This window comes from Microcebus murinus, chromosome 17 (assembly GCF_040939455.1).
Source record: "Microcebus murinus isolate Inina chromosome 17, M.murinus_Inina_mat1.0, whole genome shotgun sequence".
Classification (NCBI taxonomy): Eukaryota; Metazoa; Chordata; class Mammalia; order Primates; family Cheirogaleidae; genus Microcebus; species Microcebus murinus.
This window is the reverse complement of record NC_134120.1, coordinates 58,757,501-58,779,236: the sequence shown is the minus strand read 5'-3', so window position 1 is coordinate 58,779,236 and position 21,736 is coordinate 58,757,501. Positions and strand designations below refer to the sequence as shown.

At 49.3% G+C, this 21,736-nt stretch overlaps 1 protein-coding gene and 1 pseudogene across 1 annotated transcript in view; both read left to right on the top strand.

Moving 5' to 3' along the window:
- CIDEA (cell death inducing DFFA like effector a) overlaps positions 1-21,736 on the top strand; it is a 511,919-nt gene that overhangs the window by 97,114 nt on the left and 393,069 nt on the right. The gene's annotated exons all lie outside the window — the stretch shown is intronic.
- On the top strand, positions 3,046-3,809 carry LOC142861590 (histone H3.3A-like; annotated as a pseudogene).

Sequence of the window (21,736 nt, the reverse complement as noted above, 5' to 3'; positions counted from 1 at the left end):
TGGCACTGCCATGTATCTCAGGCTGGGTTCATGGCATCACCCCTTCTTCCTTCTTGGTGGGGGGAAAGAGTGAGGCAAAGGAACCCTACCCATGCTCTATCCAAATGCAAGGGAGGACTTTATGGGGAAATCACCCTAGAACCTGAATGCTTTATCTGAGACTCCATCCCCGAATCTCTAGCTTTTGAAAGTTGCCTGGATAGGAAGTCGTTTTCCTTTTAAAGAAGGATATGTAATAATATAATGCCCATGCCAGAGTGAAACGATTAAGTACAAGAATGGACTAATGGACCCCACCCATAAGCCACTACATTCTGTGGGAGGGGATCTCAGGAGTAAGGCAGGGTTTTTTCCATATCTTGCATTCTTATACCCATTCTTGAGATAGGGTGCTGGGAACTGTCCCAAGTGATGGGTAGTGATGACAGGCAGAAAGGGTGGTTGGGGGAACAGCTACAGACCTGCTGCTCCTAAGCTCACTCCCACCCCATTCCGGGCCAATGTGATTTTATTTATTTGCTCCCTTGGATAACTGCACCTTGGGTCCCACTTTCTCCAGGATGCCAACTGCACTAGCTGTGTGCAAATGACGTATCTTGTGCATTTCAACTTTTTTTTCTTAATATAAATATTCTGGTTTTGTATTTTTGTATATTTTAATCTAAGGCCCTCATTCCTGCACTGTGTTCTCAGGTACATGAGCAATCTCAGGGATAAGTTCGGCAGCATCTCCAGGTCTGCACAGCAGGAATGGTTTTTGTTGTTTTTATCACCATAGAGAGCAACTATTTGGAGTGCACAGCCTATTGAACTACCTCATTTTTGCCAATTAGAGCTGTCTTTTCTGCCATAGTATCTACTTGAAACCCCTTCCACCTTGAAAACGTTTCATGGGAGACTAGGTTCTAACTGGGTTGCCCCATGACTTGATCGCCTTCTACTGGAAGATTAGAAATTCGTCTAAACAGGAAAAGGTGCTGCAGAGAGGTTAGGAAAGGCGGGGCTAGGTGGAAGGCCCAGAGAGGAAGTCAAGGTTAGGTGAGGGTTGTCTAATCCTAGGGCACAGGACATGCTTTACATACTCGATCCATCCTTCACTGGGTTTGGCTAGACCTACTCATGCACAACAGAGTGTATGTGTGTTTTTGTAAAAACTGTGAGTTAGTAAGGATAAGTTTTAAGACCAATACCCCTGTACTCATCCTATGCTGTTGAGGGATGGATATATGAATTGAGGACTAAAATCCTTAACCTTTCAAATGTCTTAGGTTCCAGGAGACCCAGAAACGAGGGCCTTTTGTGGTGCCCTGAGCCAGTGTCCTGCCCTGCTGCAGTAGTCATTAATAGCGTCATGGTAGCTACAGGAGCAAAAGGGGGTTTCGTTTACATGCTGTGAGATCACCGCAAACCTACCTCACTGTGTTGAAACGGGACAAATGCAATAGAATGCATTGGGTGGTGTGTGTCTGATCCTGGGTTCTTGTCTCCCCTAAATGCTGCCCCCCTCTAGTTATTGTATTTGTCTGGGCTTTGTAGGACTTTACTGAGTTGGTGATTGCTAGGTGGCCTAGTTTGTGTAAATATAATGTGCTGATTTTCATGTTCTTTTGGGGTTTTATTGTTTACAAACTTCTTTTTGTATTGAGAGAAAAATAGCCAAAGCATCTTTGACAGAAGGTTCTGCACCAGGCAAAAGGATCGGAAACATTAGTGTGGGGAGGGCCTCTTCTTCAAGTGGGGATCTTGAACACCAACCTTTTTCTTTTGTGTTCCCCATGCCCTGTTTCCTATTTTCCACCAGATCTTCTGTCCTAAAAACTTGTCTCCTACCCTACCCTCTTTCCCATCCCCCCCAAATGGAAACCTACACACCCACACACATAATGCATTTAATTCTTGGGATGCCTCCACAACTCTTCAATGATTTATGCAAAAATCCTGAGGAAGCTAGGAACCCTCCATCCCTTGTTCCCAACCTCTTAAGTCAAGACCATTTCTTGATGGTGATTCATGCCAAACACTTGCAACAACTGCTGTATTTTGGATGGATCAAACCTACTTAATCTGTAATCTGTAAGTAGAGAGACGCAATTGGGGGCCTTCCATATAGAAAGTGAGGGCAGGAGACCAAGAAAGGGATTATGAATGTATATCCAAGTCACTCAGGAAATTTTATTATACAGGTGCAAGAAACTTATGTCAAAGTGGCCACAAGATTGTTTAATAGGAGACGGATGAATGTAACTCCATGTTTACTGCTAGAAACCAAAGCTTTGTGTGAAATCTTGAATTTATGGGGAGGGAGGGAGGGTAGGAAAGCCTGTACTTGTCTGTTCTTTTCCTGATCCCTTCCCCTTATTCCTGAACTGCAGGAGACTGAGCCCCCTTGGGCTTTGGTGACCCCATCCTGGGGTATGTTTATTTGATGATTGATTTTGCTGTACTGGGTACTTCCTTTCCCATTTTCTAATCATTTTGTAGAACACATGCTGACTCTTTTCCCTTCCTTTCTACTTTCCCTGGGAAAATACAATGAATAAATACTTATTGGTACTGAAAAAAAAATATCTCTAATCATCAGACAAATGCAAATCAAAACCACAATGAGATATCACTTAACTCCAGTGAGAATGGCCTTTATCACAAAGTCCCCAAACAACAAATGCTGGCGTGGTTGCGGAGAGAGAGGAACACTCCTACACTGCTGGTGGGACTGCAAACTAGTTCAAGCTCTGTGGAAAGCAATATGGAGATACCTCAAAGCGATACAAGTAGATCTACCATTTGATCCAGCAGTTCCACTACTGGGAATCTACCCAAAAGTTCAAAAGTCACTTTATGAAAAAGACACATGCACTCGAATATTTATAGCAGCACAATTCACAATTGCAAAGCTGTGGAAACAGCCCAAGTGCCCATGAATTCATGAGTGGATTAATAAAATGTGGTGTATGTATAGCATGGAGTACTATTCAGCTTTAAGAAACAATGGTGAGGCTCTCAAGCGCCAGCGCCGCCTCTTGCTCACCGAGCTCCAGCGAAGGAGAAGGGGGGTAAGTAAGGAGGTCTTTATATACCATGGCTCGCACAAAGCAAACTGCCCGCAAATCGACTGGTGGTAAAGCACCCAGGAAGCAACTGGCTACAAAAGCCGCTGGCAAGAGTGCGCCCTCTACTGGAGGGGTGAAGAAACCTCATCGCTACAGGCCTGGTACAGTGGCACTCCGTGAAATTAGACGTTATCGGAAGTCCACTGAACTTCTGATTCGCAAACTTCCTTTCCAGCGTCTGGTGCGAGAAATTGCTCAGGACTTCAAAACAGATTTGCGCTTCCAGAGCGCAGCTATTGGTGCTTTGCAGGTAAAATGGAGGCAAGTGAGGCCTATCTGGTTGGCCTTCTTGAAGACACCAATCTGTGTGCTATCCATGCCAAACGTGTAACAATTATGCCAAAAGACATCCAGCTAGCACGCCGCATACGTGGAGAACGTGCTTAAGAATCCACTATGATGGGAAAACATTTCATTCTCAAAAAAAAAAAGATTCTCTTCTTCCTGTTATTGGTAGTTCTGAACGTTAGAATTTTTTTTCCCCATGGGGTCAAAAGGTACCTAAGTATATGATTTCCAGTGGAAAAATAGGGGACAGAAATCAGGTATTGGCAGTTTTTCCATTTTCATTTGTGTGTGACTTTTTAATATAAATGCAGGATGTGAAGCATTAATGCAAGTCAAATGTTTCAGTGAACAAGTTTCAGCAGTTCAACTTTATAACAATTATAAATAAACCTGTTAAATTTTTCTGGACAATGCCAGCATTTGGATTTTTTTAAAACAAGTAAATTTCTTATTGACAGCAACTAAATGGTGTTTGTAGCATTTTTATCATACAGTAGATTCCATCCATTCACTATACTTTTCTAACTGAGTTGTCCTACATGCAAGTACATGTTTTTAATGTTGTCTGTCTTCTGTTCTGTTCCTGTAAGTTTGCTATTAAAATACATTAAACTAAAAAAATAAAATAAAGTAAAATAAAATAAACAATGGTGATATAGCACCTCTTGTATATTCCTGGATACAGCTGGAACCCATTCTACTAAGTGAAGTATCTCAAGAATGGAAAAACCAGCACCACATGTACTCACCAGCAAATTGGTATTAACGGATCAACACCCAAGTGGACATATAGGAGTAGCTCTTACTTGAGGGGGTAGGGGGTCATGGGCAATATATGTAACCTTAACACTTGTACCCCCATAATACGCTAAAATTAAAAAAAATTAAAAAAAAAAGAAATACCTTCTGGGCAAAGATCATATATAATTTATCAGGGCCCTCTCAAAAAAACACAATCTAAGGATGAAGCCCAGAGCATAACTGCAAAAGCCTTTGTTATGGCCTCAAAGAACTGTTCAGTCAAGCAATAGGGCTTCTGTGTACATGAAAGGTGTTACCTTTCAGTATTCTCAGTAGCAGCCTAAGGTAGAGAAAGACTTATTTTGAAGATATTTGCAGGTGTGACTTGTTTTTAATTTTTGTTTTATTTCAGCATATTATGGGGGTGCAAATGTTTAGGTTACATATATTGCCTTTGCCCCACCCAGGTCAGAGCTTAAAGTGTGTCCAGCCCCCAGACAGTGCGCACAGCACCCATTAGGCATGACTGTACCCATCCCACCTCCCCCTCCCACCTGCCAAACACCTGATGAATGTTACTACTATAGTGCTCTTAGGTGTTGATCAGTTAAAACCAACTTGCTGGTGAGTACATGTGGTGCTTGTTTTTCCATTCTTGTGATACTTCACTTAGTAGAATGGGTTCTAGCTCTAGCCAAGGTAATACAAGAGGTGCTATATCACCATTGTTTTTTGTGGCTGAGTAGAACTCCATGGTATACATATACCACATTTTATTAAGCCATTCATGTATTGATGGGCACTTGGGTTGTTTCCACATCTTTGTAATTATGAATTGTGCTGCTATAAATAGTCTAGTGCCGATGTCTTTTTTATAGAGTAACTTTTGTTCCTTTGGGTAGATGCCCAGTAATGGGATTGCTAGATCAAATGGTAGTTTTACTTTTGGCTCTTTGAAGTATCTTCATATTACTTTCCACAGAGGTTGTACTAGTTTGAAGTTCCACCAGCATTGTATAAGTGTTTCTATTTCTCCACATCCATGCCAACATTTATTGTTTTGGGACTTTTTGATAAAGGCCGTTCTCACTGGAGTTAAGTAATATCTCATTGTGATTTTGATTTGCATTTCCCTGATTAGAGGTGTTGAGCATTTATTCATATTTTTGTTGGCCATTAGTCTATCTTCTTTTGAAAAGTCTCTGCTCATGTCTTTTGCCCACTTTTTGATAGGGTTGTTTGATTTTTTTCTTGCTGATTTTCTGAGTTCTATATAGATTCTAGTTATCAGCCCTTTATCAGATGTGTAGCTTGCAAAAATTTTCTCCCATTCTATAGGTTGTCTGTTTGCTCTCGTGATAGTTTCCTTGGCTGTGCAAAAGCTTTTTAATTTGATCAGTTCCTATTTATTTATTTATTTATTTATTTTTGAGACAGAGTCTCGCTTTGTTGCCCAGGCTAGAGTGAGTGCCATGGCGTCAGCCTAGCTCACAGCAACCTCAAACTCCTGGGCTCAAGCAATCCTTCTGCCTCAGCCTCCCAAGTAGCTGGGACTACAGGCATGCACCACCATGCCCGGCTAATTTTTTCTATATATATCAGTCGGCCAATTAATTTCTTTCTATTTGTAGTAGAGACGGGGTCTCGCTCTTGCGAGAGCTGGTTTCAAACTCCTGAGCTCGAGCAATCCACCCACCTCGGCCTCCCAGAGTGCTAGGATTATAGACGTTAGCCACTGTGCCCGGCCCCATTTATTTATTTATTATTTTTTTTATTGTTGCAGTGATTGGCTTTGGGGTCTTCTTCATAAATTCCTTGCCTAGCCCAATGTCTATAAGAGTTTTTCCAACATTTTCTTCTAGAATTTTTAGAGTTTCATGCCTTAGGTTTAAGTCTGCTATCCACCGTGAGTTGATTTTTGTGAGGTGAAAGGTGAGGATCCTGTTTTACTCTTCTACATGTGGCTATCCAATTTTCCCAGCACCATTTGTTAAATAAGGTTTTTTCCCCCGGTGTATGTTTTTGTCTGCTTTGTCAAAGATTAGATGGCTATATGAGGATGGTTTTATATCTGTGTTCCTACTTCTGTTCCATTGGTCTATGTCTCTGTTCTTGTGCTAGTACCATCCTGTTTTAGTTACTATAGCCTTGTAGTATAACTTGAAGTCTGGTAAATTGATGCCTCCCAATTTGTTCTTTTTGCTTAAGATTGCTTTTGTTACATGGGGTCTTCTCTGGTTCCATGCAAAGCATAGAATTATTTTTTCTAGATCTGCAAAAAATGATGTTGGTATTTTAATAGGGATTTCATTGAATCTGTAGATCACCTTGGGCAGTATAGACATTTTAACAATGTTGATTCTTCTGACCCATGAGCATGGTATGGTTTTTCCACCCATTTATGTCCTCTGCTATTTCCTTCCTCAGTGTTTCAGAGTTCTCCCTATAGAGGTCTTTTACCTCCTTATTTAGATATATTCCTAGGTATTTTATTTTCTTTGTTGCTACTGTGAAGGGTATTGAGTCTTTGATTTGCTTCTCAGTTTGACTGTTGTTGGAGTACAGGAATGCTACTGATTTCTGTACATTGATTTTGTAACCTGAGACTTTGCTGAATTTGTGAATTTCAGTAGTCTCATGGCAGAATCTTTGGGGTTTTCTAGATGTAAGATCCTGTTGTCAGCAAAGAGCAATAGTTTGACCTCTTCTACCCCCATCTGGATGCCTTTGATTTTCTTCTCTTGTCTGATTGCTCTGGCTAGGACTTCCACTACTATGTTGTATAGACGCATTGATAGAGGGCAACCTTGTCTGGTTCCAGTTCTAAGTGGGAATGCTTTCAATTTTTCCCCATTCAGTATGATGTTGGCTGTGTGTTTGTCAGTGGTGACTTTTGTTCAATGGAATAAGCTTTTTAAGACAGGAGACCCACAAAGATTTTAAGAGGATTATTTTGGCACAAACACCACCAGCTTGGACTGAAGGGGACAGAGAATGAAAGTGGCCTTTCCACATGGTTCCATGGTGTAATGTTTAGCACTCTGGACTCTGAAAGTGGCCTTTGAACCCTAAATATCTACAGACTGAAGACCAAAAAACAATTCGACTACAAACATAGGCTACAGAGGGGGCATGATGCAAAGGTGGAAATAAGGCCAGGAGGACAGAGCTAAGAGGCAAGAAGACTCATTCCCAGGCAGGAGTAGGGCTGAGTCCTATTCAAATCACTTCCAAAATGAGCCCAGATGGATTTCAGAATTGCTGTGGTTAGTGACTCCTGTATGGTTCCCAGACTCCCCCGTTTTGGATAGTAACCATCCACAGCAGTTATCCAGTGCCTGTGCCACCACGGGATGTTGGATGTGTGAAAGTAAAATGACTTGTATTTTAAATTCATAGATCCTCAGATTGTGAGAAGCTGGACCCAAGTAGCCTCACTATACTTGGGACTGATTTAGGTGATGAGATCCTAGATTTTTTTGAAGTGAGGCTTTTATGGGATGAGACTTTGGAGGGCCTTGCAAAGAGATGACTGTACTTTGCATGTGGGAAGGACATGAGTCATTGGGGGCCAGAGGGCAAACCATGATAGCCAGTCTCCAAGAGGACACCATTGCTCCTTGCCTCCCTTCTACAAAGAGCAGGGCTTACTTGTTTAGCCAGTAGGATATTGCAGAAATCATGGCTTCCCAGGCTAAGTAATAAAAGACATTTTGGGCTCCCTCGAGCACTCTTAGATCTCCCGTTCTTAGGGTGATCGTGCCACAAGGACATGCCAGCAGCCCTGTGGTCCCTGTGGCAAGGAACTAAGGGCTCCTGTGACAGCAGTCCCAACTTGCCAATCGTATGAATGAGACATCTTGAAATTATCGTTTTAAGCATCTAACTTGTGAGGTAAGTTGTTATTGCAGGGATAGATAACTAATAAATTTGGGAACGTGGAAGTGGAGTCATTCAATAACAAAAGCGTGACTAACGGGAGAAGCTGGGGATTTGGTGGTGTGTGGAAGCTGGGGTGTCCAACCCTGGTGCTAAAGCTCCCAGAAGCCCCGGTGCTGCAATCTCAGGAGCAATTTCCAGTTACGCCAGTCCCAAGGTCTTGGTCCCCTGAATCAGTGATACATAATCAATGGTTATTGCTGTTTAAAGCCATAGAGTGTTGGGTAATTTTTTAAGCAGCAATAGATAACTAACATATTTCCTAATCAAAATTTTACAAAAGAACAAGTATACTGAAGCAAGTGAAAATGGAAAACAAAGGAATTTATTACAGAAAGGTGGTATGTGGGGTTTGAGATAACTGTTTCACATAAATGAGATCACACTACACTTAGTATTCTATAGCCTGTTTTACACTTAAAATTAATACAATTTTTTAGAGCAAAAAGAAATGACATGGCATTTTCATGTTTTTTTAAGAAAGTAGTGGCTATTGAAATTTGTATTATGTGTGCTTTCCAAACAGAAACATTATTTCCAGTGAAAGCAAAAAAATATGGAGTTGACTACACCACCAGAAAAAAAAAATGAAAAAATGATTCTTATTCGTTATTTTTAAAACATACTATAATCAAGAAAATGAATTTACTAATAATTTCATTTATTGTTAGCAAATAAAATGAAGGATTTTTAAAAAATCCACCCACATACCTGCCACAGTGACAGAGTTGATTTCATTCCCCATGCTTGTTTCCCAGTTTTACTCATATGCATATTGTAAGGCTGGTGGTGGCCCCCGCCCTTCCCTAGATCAAAAAAGAAAAGGCTCATGAGACCAGACCCGCTGAGGACAAAAACTGCCAGGCCCTGCTGAGAGGAACCACACCCAGATGTCCACTTGGATAAGAACCTTCGGCTCCTGGATTCCACAAATACCTCCAGCCCCTCCTAGAATCCCCAGCTCTTCCCGCCAAAAGTTCCTAGCCCCGCCCAAAGGGTATAAAAGGCCTCAACCCCTTCAGCTGGGGCCCCCTCTCTTGGGGCCCCGGAACCTCATCCACGAGTGTATAATAAAGCCACGTGGTTTGGCCCCCACTCTTTCTCTCTCTGTGTCCGTGTTTTCGCCGCCGCTGAAAAACCTTACATTTGGTGCCGAAACCCGGGAAGGGAGTCTTGGCTGCGCCGGCCTGCCTCAGGGCCGTGGTCGCACTGTCCCCTCTCGTGTCTTCCAGACCTCGGACCGGGACATCCACCGGACGCCAGCCGACCAATTGGCCTGGGTAAGTCCCTCTGCCCTTGTGTTCCTAGCCCAATGAGTCCATTCCAGGGTCTCTGTCCATGGTCCAAGTCAGAGATCCTCCACCATAAGGACTTGAGTGTCTTCGGGGACGCCCGAGCCCCTCAGTCAGTCCTTCCATCTGTAAGGATCCATAAGGCCCTGAGTGTCTCAGGGACGCCTGATCCACTCAGTCAGTCCTTTCCAAGGCTCAGAGCCTTCTCTCCAAGGCCTGATGGGTGACCTGGCACACCGGCTCCCGATCTCGTCCTTCCCTCATTGGACTAGGACACCATGGGCAGTCAATCCTCCAAAATCAAATCTAGCACGCCTCTGGGCTGTCTCTTAGCCAGTCTTGCAGCCCTGGGCCTCAAGTCTGATATTCGGCCCAAGAGACTCATTTTCTATTGTAACACCGCCTAGCCGATGTACAAATTAGGCAATGGGTCACAGTGGCCTAAAAATGGGAGTTTCAGTTTCAAAATCTTACAAGATCTCGATAACTTTTGTCACTGAAATGGCAAATGGTGGGAGAGCCCTTATGTCCAGGCTTTCTTCCATCTGCGTTCCCGTCCTTCCCTCTGTCAGACCTGTGACCCGTCACAAATCCTCCTTGCACTGAGTCCTCCGCCGTCCTTGGCCTCTTCCACCTCTCAGCCGAAGGACCCGTTAGAAACCTCTTCCGCCTTCTCTGGCCCGCCTGACTCCCTTACCTGTCCCCCTGCTCGGCCTCCACCATATCTAGGTCCTCCTCCTCCTCCTCCTCCTCCTAGTGCCCCACCGTCCTCCGCTACTGCTTGCCCTGGCTCTCTGCCAACGTCCCCTGTCAGTCACCACGCTCGATCCCAGGCAGGGCCCTCAGGCCAAACCCTTCTCTGTCCCCTGAGAGAGGTAGCCAGTGCCGAAGAGGTCGTGCACGTCCATGTTCCCTTCTCCCTTTCTGATCTCTCTCAGATTGAGAAGCGTTTAGGCTCCTTTTCTAACGACCCCCAGCCTACACCAAAGAGTTCCGCTGTCTTACACCAGCCTATGATTCGACCTGGCGTGGCATTGTTGTCATTCTGGCTTCTACTCTCACTACTGATGAAAAGGAACGTGTCTGGGTGGCAGCTCAGGGACATGCTGATCAAGTCCACCTAGCAGACCGCAGCATGCCGGTCGGGGCCGAGGCTGTCCACGCAGTGAGCCAGGGTGGGAATACCAGCCAGACACCCCCGCCGGCCGAGATGGTAGAACCCGCCGAGATCGCATGCTGCAATGCGTTCTTGCTGGTCTCCAGGCCGCCGCCCATCGGGCAGTTAATTTTAATAAGCTTAGAGAAATCACTCAAAAGCCCGATGAAAATCCCGCGGCTTCCTCAGCCGCCTTACGGATGCTCTCATCCAACACACCCACTTGGACCCCACCTCCCCAGCAGGGGCCACCGTCCTTGCAGCTCACTTTATCACCAGTCCTCCTCTGACATTAGGCGCAAACTCAAAAAGGCAGAAGAAGGCCCTCAGACCCCCATCCGAGACCTGGTGAACATGGCATTTAAAATCTTTAGTTCCCAAGATGAACAGGCAGAGGCCCAAAGGAAAGCCCACGTCCACCAAAACGCACACCTGCAAGCCCAAGCCTCGGTTGCAGCCCTGCGGCCGGTGGGGCCCGGAAAGCCATCGACCACCAGCCACCAGCCACGCCCCGCCGGGCACCTGCTTCAAGTGCGGTAAGGAGGCCACTGGGCCAACCGGTGCCCGCAGCCACGTCAGCCCAATAAGCCTTGTCCGGCCTGTGGTCAAGAGGGACACTGGAAGAGTGATTGCCCCTTGGGACAAAGGTCTAGAGGGTCAGTCCTTCCACCCCCAGACCTGCCGTTGACGGTTTTGGGCTTGGCTGCAGAAGACCCACGAAGCCCCGGCTCTGCCACCCCGATCACCCTCGCTGAGCCCAGGGTAGCAATCAGGGTAGCGGGTGAGGCAGTGTCCTTTCTGGTCAACACGGGGCTACCTACTCAGTCCTGCCTTCTTTTTCAGGCCCTACTTATCCTTCCCAGGTGTCGGTTATGGGCACTGACGGCAGTCCTTCACGGCCCCTACTACTGGCCCTCTGACACGTCTTATAGACGACCGTCCCATCACCCACTCCTTCCTCATCATGCCCTCCTGTCCCGCTCCACTTTTAGGAAGAGACTTATTAGCCAAATCAGGCACCACACTCCACTTTTCCTCAGGGACATCCGCCCTTCTCCTTCTATCCCTCTCTTCAGATTCCTCACCCCCACCCTCCGCCTCTCCCAAGACGCGCCCTCTCCCGCCTGAACTTGTAGACTCTGGGGTTGGGACACCTCCACCCCAGTAGTGGCCACACACCACACCCCGTCCTCATTCGACTCAAAGACCCTTCATCCTTCCCTTCCCGCCCCCAGTTCCCTGTTTCGCCACCCACCGCAGAGGTCTAAGACCCATGATAGAACGTCTTCCGTGTGAAAAACTTTTAATCCCAACTAATTCTCCCTATAAGGCACCCATTCTCCCGGTAAAGAAGCCAAACGGGTCCTACCGGCTGGTCAGGGACCTAGGGCTCTTTAAGGAGGCTGTTATCCCCATACACCCTGTGGTGCTAATCCCTGCACTTCACTTTCCCATATTCCGCCCTCCACTGCCCGCTTTTCCGGTCTGGACCTCAAAGATGCCTTCTTTGCTATCCCCTTAGACCCAGCCAGTTGCAATCTCTTTGCCTTTATGTGGGGAGATCCTGACACAAACACATCTAGACAACTCACTTGGACCGTCCTGCCCCAGGGGTTTGGGGACAGCCCCCACCTATTTGGTCAGGCACTGGCCCAGGACCTACTCCAATGTCCCTTACAGCCTAGCACTGTTCTCCAATACGTTGATGATCTGCTCTGTAGCCCCTCTTTACGGCACTCTAAGACCCGCACTGCCTCTCTGCTTAACTTCCTTGCCTCCAAGGGCTGTCGAGTGTCCCCCTCCAAAGTCCAGCTGTCCGAGCCCATGGTCACATATCTTGGACTTCGGCTCACCCCCACGTCCCGGGATCCCACTGTTGACCGCCAATGGGCTCTTCACGATCTCCAACCACCCACGACCGCTGAGCAGATTCTGTCTTTCCTTGGATTTGTTGGTTTCTTCCGACACTGGATCCCTAACTTCTCCCTCCTTGCTAAACCCCTCTATGAGGCAGCCCGTGATGCCCCGCTGGCCCTTTACTAAACCCCCGAGCTGTCGGCCTCGCATTTCTAAAGCTTCGTGACACTCTACTCCAGGCACCACCTCTAAGACTCCCTCATCCTGAAAACCCTTTCACCTCTACACAGACGAGCGCCAGGGCCTGGCCCTGGGTGTCCTCGCCCAGCCCTTAGGCTCCTGGAGCCCACCCACCTGTGCTCCAGTGGCTTATTTATCCAAACAACTAGACACCACGGTCCTGGCTGGCCGCCTGGCCTTAGGGCACTGGGCGCGGCAGCCTCTCTCGCCAGGGAAGCACTGAAGCTGTCCCTGGGACAGCACCTTCATGTCTTTTCCACCCATCGCCTCCAAGATCTGCTGACTCACCGCTCGTCGGCGCCCCTCACTCCCTCTAGGTTACAGGAATCCCATCTCATATTCATAGGAAATCCCAACATCACCCTAACACAGTCTGCTACTCTAAACCCCGCTACTTTGCTGCCCATCCCGTCCTTAACCCTCTCCTCTCGCTCCTGCCCGGAGACGGTCGATGCCGCCACCACCTCCAGACCGACCTCTCGGACCAGCCCCGCTCAGATGCAGACTTAACACTGTTTGCTGATGGCGGCTCGACCGTGGGCGATGACGGCAAACGCCAGGCAGCCCATGCCCTTGTCTCGGCCTCTCAGGTTACAGAGGCGCCCGCCTCCCCGAGGGCTCTGCTTCCCAGAAGGCAGAACAGACTCTGGCCGGACAACTTGCTCCTTCTCGTCCCCATAACCCCACTCTCACCTCTTGGTTAGATATCATACAGCACACCCTCACCTTCCTCAATTCCTCTGAAATAATCCCTAATATTTCCCACCGTTTCCTCTGTGCCCCCCTTCAGCAGCCCCTGCTGGCTGCTGTCCCTCTAAACCATTCTAACCCCCAAACTCCCTCATCAGCTCCCTCATGCTCCACTCCGCTCACTCGCGTTCCCTTTGGGAACCTGAGCCTACAGGCCAGCCCTACGCAGACCGCGTGTGCTTTCTCACCTCCCGCACTGGCCCCCGCCTACAACTTCATGGACGCCGCCTTACCAACCATACTGTGACCACAGCCACGTCCTCTGCTCTGGGACAGTTCTTCTGGTGCAACGGAGCACTTACCCGCTGCGTCAATACATCCACCCCGGGTCCCTGTTTCCCTGTCATGGTGGTCCCTCAATAAACTCTATACGGTGAGTCTGAGTTTGGATGGCTTCTCCCAGAAGCCCAGCCAAGACTAGCCGTCTTTCTACCTGTCATGGTGGGTCTCAGCTTGGCCTCTTCCATTGTGGCCTCAGGGCTCGCGGGAGGTGCCCTGGGCCACGGTGTCATTTCTGCCCAAGATTTTGCAGACCCGCTGATGACTGGAAAAAGAAAAACCTGCCTTTTCCTTCATAAAGAATGCTGCTGCTATGCTGGCGAATCGGGCCTTTGGAGCGGAACATAGACAAGCTCACCAACCTGAGTAAAGACCTGCACAACCGCCGCCGCTGGGATGCGTCCCCCTTTGGCTGGATACAATTCCCTTTGGCTACCTGGCCATTGCCACCCGGTGTCATCATCTGCCTAATCTTTCTGTTTGTTCCCTGTCTTTTGCAGTTCCTCCAGCGCCACCTACAAGAGCTGACAGGAGTGGCCGTAAACCAACTACTTCTTCATCCATACTTTCCACTACCAACCGCCCCTCCACAGCCGCCCCGCCTAGAGCCCCTGACCAGGCCCCTCCTAGCAGGAAGTAGTCGGAAAGAGCGGGCCCATCAAAACCAAAAGGCCGGAATGTAAGGCTGGTGGCGGCCCCCTCCGCTCCCTAGATCAAAAAGAAAAGGCTCATGAGACCAGACCCGCCAAGGACAAACTGCCAGGCCCTGCTGAGAGGATCCACCCCCAGATGTCCACCTGGATAAGAATGTTCCGCTCTTGGATTCCACAAATACCTCCAGCCCCTCCTAGAATCCCCAGCTCTTCCCGCCAAAAGTCCCTAGCCAGGCCCAAAGGGTATCAAAGGCCTCAACCCCTTCAAACAGCGGTGACTTCTGGGGCCCCCTCTCTTGGGGCCCTGGAACCTCGTCCACGAGTGTATAATAAAGCCACGTGGTTTGGCTCCCACTCTTTCTCTCTCTGTGTCTGTGTTTTCGCCGCCTCCGAAAAACCTTACATATATAATTTAACGTGGTGAACATCAAACATAGTTTTATTCTTTGCTCACTTAGTATTACACATTTCGGGTTTCTCACGTTGGCGCACATACTTTACATGCGTAGCTATTACAGATATGCCACAGTCCCTTTAAGTTTCTTGCAAAATCTATAAATTTCTTGCTTTACAATCACTGCTGACAAACCCCACTTCAGCTGATCCCGTGGTTTCTGGGGGTCTGCTTGTTACAATGCAACCCCCCTCCCTGGTCCAGGCGGCTCACGGCCAGCCTCACCTGCAGGGCCCTTCACCAGCCCCACCTTGGCAAGTCGCTCAGATCCAGCCTGCACCCCGCTGTGGACGCGCTGGGTGTCGCGGTCAGCTCAGGCACCGACTGCGGCTGCGTTTCCACCCGAAACGCAGCGCCCCCCAGCCCCGCGCGGTGACCGCCGCACCTGCTCCGGGGAGCTCTGGACTAGGGGGGCTTTCCCGCCGCCCTCGGGCGCCTCCCCGCGGCGGAAGTGCGCGGAGAAGCCGCAGTACAGCTGGGACAGAACCAGAAGGGGAAACGGAGGCGAGCAGGACCTAACGCGGGAATAAGCTCCCAGAGGCAGGGCGCGGAACCGGCGTGTGGCTGTGGCCCGGAGGGACGGTCCGGCGCCAGGTGCCCGTGGCCTGGCAGGACCGAGAGACGCTGTGGCGGCGAATGTGGCGGGGAGGGGCGGGGGCGGGGAGGGGGAGGGGCGGGGGCGGGGAGGGGGAGGGGGTGGACGGGGATGGGGGCAGAGGTAGGGCCGGGCAGGGGTAGGGGTGTGGGCGGGGGCATGGTGCAGGGAGGGGCGGGGGCGGGGTGTGGCGGGGGCGGGGGCGGGGGGATTGGGGCAGGGCGGGGCGGGGTGGGGTGGGCAGGGGTGGACGGGGATAGGGGGGCAGGGGTAGGGGCGCGGCAGGGGTAGGGGCGGGCAGAGGTAGGGGTGTGGGCGGGGGCATGGTGCAGGGAGGGGCGGGGGCGGGGTGTGGCGGGGGCGGGGGCGGGGGCGGGGGCGGGGGGATTGGGGCAGGGCGGGGCGGGGTGGGGTGGGCAGGGGTGGACGGGGATAGGGGGGCAGGGGTAGGGGCGCGGCAGGGGTAGGGGCGGGCAGAGGTAGGGGCGTGGGCGTGGGCGGGGGCAGGGGCGGGGCAGGGTGCGGGGGCGGCCTGCGGCAGGTGAGGAGCCCGCGGGAGGGGTGACAGAGGATGTAGACACTGCTTTCAAGAAATCTGACTGTGAAAGAGAGGAGAGAGATGTGGCTGTGCGTCCAGGCCCAGTCACAGAGGTGACAACTGGTTGGTCCCTCGCCGGCTACGCCTGGAACCACCGCCAGCAGCCCAGGTAAAGTTGCTGCCTGGATTACGGACTCCAGGACAACAGGGCGCTGGCTGCCATAGACACGCAGCTAGAAGAGTCCTTGGAAATCTAGTCCAACCATCCCGAGTTTTCACAAGGACAACCCCAGCTTGGGGCCGGTGCCCGGAGTCAAGGGCAGACCCTGGCGCTTACATCGCCCTGCGCCCCCACGCCTTGCGGTTGCTCAGGGTCCCCCGCTGTGGCCGCAGAAGGCCCGCGGTGCCCAGTGCGCCCAGCAGCAGCGGCGACACGGCTGTACGTGTCCCAGCTTGTTTGGAATGCAATCTTCTATAGCTAAGAATTACCAAACATCTCTGAATGGTTCGCGCTCCTTAGCTCATTTCCTACTTGTTGGAAAGCGAGGAAAAGAGGAGGAAGGCCAGACCTGAGTCTGAGGAAGAAACTGAAGTCCTACAGGAAAACAGCCATCGGAATATGGAATGTACAGCTACCACAGCGAAAGGAAAAAAAGCCCCAGCTTTAGAAATTTCAATTTCAATAGCAAATCAATGTCTAGCCTTTATTACTGAGCAACTTTTCTAAAAATTCGGAGAGGTAAGTACATCAAAAAAGTACTTACTAAGAGCAAAACACTGGGAATATAAACAAGCATGAGACATCATCACTGTCTTCAAGAACCTGATAACAGAAAGGTGAAAGAAGACACTGGTTCAGGAGTGCTCCGTGTGTGTTTTAGGGCAATTCATCCTTGTTTAATCATGGGAGATTGTTTAATCGTGGGAGATTCATGCTGGGAGTTAGAGATTAGATTGGACTCCAACCAGATTGTGGAGCATCAGAAAGAAAATAGGGCATGAAGCAGTTTTTAAATTTATAAATAGCAATTATCTTTCTGGGACATGATATAACTTCAGGGCGCAAAGCTTATACTCACCATGAAAGAATCCCTTGATGTCCTGTGCCACTAAACCACAACTTCCAGATCAAATTTTCCAACCCCTCCCCCATTTTACTTTGTTTCCCCTATAGGGCGCTCAGGCCCACTGTCCCGGCATCCTAGCAGGACACAAGTCAAAATTAGGCCTTACCAATATGGGGATTTGGAACAGATTTTATTCCAGGTTGTCGAATCTCCTCAATCTCTGTAGCATTCCCAGGAGGATAGTGTCCTTTAAATCACTTGTGGGAAGTGTCTGTGATTTGTCAGGTGTGCAGCACATTTTAGCAAGCTCAACCCTCTAGACATGGTCCTGAGAACTTAACCATTGTTTCTACAACAAAGAAACACAAAGCTAAAGCCAGGCACAGGGGCAGGAACAATTGTCTCCCCAAATCTCAGGCATGTGTGCGGGGGGCTCCTGTACCAATGAGATCTGCCTCCAGGACTCACTGCGGCCACCCTCAGCCGGCCAACGATGCAAAGCCAGGAACCACCAAAGTTTACCTTGTTCTAAAGGGCATAGGCTTTGTCAACTGTGGGGCCATGAACATTCTCAATAAGTGGTTTTTTCAAGCCAAATTCCAGATCTCCAGACAGGGAGCAGAGAAAATTAGTTTGCGAAACTAATTTTGAAAGGATAAAAAGAAAGGGACGCCATCTCAGATGCTCATAGGCAGTCGAGTCCAGAACTGCTTTTGGACATAAGACGGAACTTATGCTTCAAACACCAGCACAAGTGCTAAAGAAAGTCCCCACAGTCTGTGTCCCAGGTTGGCTGGTCAGCTTCTTGGGAATTTTATTATGTGTGTAGAAGTTGGTGCGGCCTCCTGGTTCATCTTCATGTCATGAAACTTGATAAACGGCTCCAAAGGCACTCCCCACCCCTCCACAAGTCCAATCTCATGCAGTCTCCATTCTCAAACTCCCAACTTTTTCTGCTGCCATATGGCAAATGACTTTATCACAAACATTTCAAAGAAAACCTGAAGCCACCGGTGTGCAGCTATTGCCACTCACTGCGCCTTCATTCTCACTTAAACAAGGGTCTTTCCTCCCATCAAACAGGGGCAAAACTTCTCCAGATTCTTCCAAGAAGTTCCTGCCCACTGGCCCTGCCCTGGTCTGGCCCTCTCAGGTGCTTCCCTCCATTTTTCCCTCCTGTGAGCTGAGCCTCTGCCTGCAAGCTTCTCTCCCTGCACACCCTCCTCTGCCCTGGGCAACCTCGGAGCCTCGTCCCCGCCCTGCCTCAGCTCTGTCCTCTCGGAGCCTCGCTTTGACCTATGCTCCTGCCCGTCCTCCACTCTTCCACACTGCCACCCACTCCTCACCCTCCAACCTGACCTGGCACCAATGAAACGACTTTAGATCAGCAGTGACTCATTTATTGATCAATCTCTTTCTGTCCTTTTCTCTCAGCCTCTCAGAAGCCTTGCGTACAGCTGACCATTTCGTTCCTTCCTGAAACACCTTTCCTCGGCTTCCTGAGGAGCCGCGCTCCCGCTCTACCCTCGGATTCCCTGGCCACATTTTCTGAGTTTCCTGCCAGGGCTCCTCCTCCTCCTCCCAACCATTCCTTAAACATAGGCATTTATCAAAATTCTGCCCTGACTCGCTTCAGTTCTCACTCTGTGATCTCTCCTCAAAGGTCTTCCCAAGCCTTGTGGCTTCAAAGGTGCTGGTGACGCCCATGTTTCCATTGCCGGCCGCTCTCTGCTGAGCTCCAGCCCTGAGGTCAGCGGCCCCCACACACCTCCTGTGAAGGGTGGCCTCCATCTTAGCAGGTCCCGAGGCTGGCACACAGCCTGCCCTGCCCACACAAGTCCCTGCGTCCCCTGCCTCCGACCCGGCATGCCCAGCCTGGAACTCACGCTTGACCCCTTTCTCCCTCTTCCCCTGTTGCGTCCCAGGAGGCGTAGGGTTCTGCCCATTTGGGCTCCTAAGTACACTTCAACCCCACCCACTGTTCCCTATCTCTACGCCCTCCATCCTAACCAAAGCAACCATAATTTCCATCGCATGACACTCCTAAGCGCATCCTCCAGGCTTTCCCATGCCTGTTCCACAGAGCAGCTAGCTGTAAGAACACCGCCTCAAACATGCCATCCCAGTGCAGTGTCAGGCCTAGGGCAGCATTCCTCGTCCTTTGGGACCCAGCGTTCTCCAGCTTGGGAGCCTTCCTTCCAGAGTGTGCTCTGTCCCTAACACTCTTACTTCCTGCCCTCCTGACTCCCTTCTCTGCCACTCCCAGCCCAATCTGACCAATTCTTCTCATACTTTAGAGCCTCAAGTTTAATGTCACTGCGTTAAGAACATTTTCCTGATTGCCAACATCTGCAGAACAGTTTGTATCTGTTTGTGTATTCATAGTATTTCTCCAGCTGTGTGATTGCAACTACACAATTGTAATGAAGTGACTATTTGTTTAAGGTGGATATCTGCTCTCCCAAATGACAGGTGCCCTGAGAGCAGAGGCCTCGCCTGGCTGTGGTCACCCCTGCCTCCATAGGGGCTAGCACAGGGCCTGGCCCTCGAAGCTTGGGCTGCCATGTGGCAAGAGTGGCATCACACCCTCCTATGCACCTCTGCAGAGCCTCAAGGCCCCTTGAGCCCTTGGTCCCGCTCTTCATGGGTGCAGCAGGATGGCCATGCATCCCAGCCTACCCAGGACACTCCCGGTTTATGCCTGTTGTCCTGGTGTAATTGTTGTGTCCCTATCCACTCTCAAAAGTATCCTGGTTTGAACTACAAAAAATACGGTCACCCAAATTCTAAACGACTTCACACAGGCACAGCCTAACGGGCCCCACACCACTTACCTCCAGCTCGCCATGTGCCCAAATAAAGGTATAATGGGCAAATATCAAGACTTAAAAACTATGAAAGATACAAATATCCCCAAACATTTTTAGCTGATATAAATATGTACATTCCATCTAAAAAATATTGCCAACCTGACGGCCCCGTTGGCTGATGGCTAGTGACACATTTCTCTGAAACCAATGATTTATTCATTTTCTTCCCCATGTATCATTCCTGAAGTCATCAATTAATTTTACTTTTAAGTTAATTTTTTTTAAAGCCCTGAACACTCAAAGATAAAGTTCATATCAGCAAGACGGAGTTTGAGATTGTTTTCAAACATAAAAGTAACTTTCCTTCTCAGGGAAATTTCACCGGAAGTTTCCCAGGGAAGTCAAGCACTTCCAAAGAGTGTGGGCTCAACCACAAAACACAATAATGCCACTTCGACAGCTCAAGCCTTGAGGAAGGGAAAGGAAGCCAGTTCTGAGTGCATTATGGAAACTGGCCCTGGGACACTTGAAAGAGGCTCTATCTATCTGCATCCACAGAGAGGCCCGGCGAGGCCCAGGGACTCAGGCAAATTCAGGCTTAGCAATGCTGCGGTTGCAGTGGTTTGCTGTAGGGGTTATGGCAAGGCATCGAGAACACAGCCCAGGAGGCCCTCTGGGGGCAGCACTTCATGTCCAGACACTGTCCGTTCGCGACAGCAGGAAGGAGAGTGTGCTCCTGCCCACAGGACAGGAGTCAGGTAGGGCTCAGTGTCTCCAGCACACAAGCTGAATTTTCAGGGCAGTATTCAGGGCAGCTAGCAAGGATCTGGGGTGCAAGACAGGGAAACTGAGGCCGAGACCCACCCACATAAACTAGAACGACTTGACAGGGAAATGAAAAAGATAGGCAGATACGTGCCTTGCTGCCTTCCATGGGCATGTGGGTCCCTGGCACACCAGACAGAATGGTTACAAGGACGCTTTCAGAGCCCACAGCTGTTCACGGAGGCTGCTGGTTAAGATTACTGCCTTTTTCCTCAAGGCACAATTGGCATGTACCTGAATCTTGTTTTTTATTCATGTGCCCATTTGCCATTTACAAGGGACATGTCCTAAATCTGCCTAGAAAGCCTCAGCTTCCAAGACTCTCTGAAGTGCGTAATTTTCCCCATTGCACACGCTTTTTGGCATTAACTAGAGCTGTCATTGGAAAATTTCATGGAGTAGCTTTTCCTTTTTCCATCTGGAGTTTGTGTTGAATTTGGATATAACACAAACTGGAGTCCTTGCAGAATTTGGTATTTGACCTACTCATTGCCCTTTTTGCTTTCATCACCAAATTTCTTTTTCAGGCCAGTTCTTACAAATGAGAAATTTGCTATTTTGAGCACTCACATGCACAGCTGGCAGCAAACAAGAGGACTGCACAGTACAGAGTCGCGGCAGCCCTCTCCTCTCTCCTACATCCACTTCTTAGTTTCTTATTTGAGCCACTGTTTCTCTCACCTTTCTACCTTTTCTCCCTTGTGGAAAGAATGATGCTTCTTATAGCATCATACTAAGATTATGCTAATAACCTCCATTTACATCTATTCAAAAAGCTAAATGTAAACAACCTGGTGGTGGTGATGGTGGTGGTTATGATGATGATGATGATAGTGATAGTGGTGGTGGTGGTGGTGATGGTGATGGTGGTGGTGGCAGTGGAGGTGGTGGTGATGGTGGTGGTGGTGGTGGCGATGGTGGTGGTGGTGGCAATGGTGGTGGTGGTGGTGATTGTGGTGGTGGTGATGGTGGTGGTGGTGGTGATGGTGGGGGTGGTGGTGGTGGTGGCGATGGTGGTGGTGGTGGTGATTGTGGTGGTGGTGGTGGTGGTGGTGGCAATGGTGGTGGTGGTGGTGATGGTGGTGGTGGTGATGGTGGTGGTGGTGGTGATGGTGGTGGTGGTGGTGGTGATTGTGGTGGTG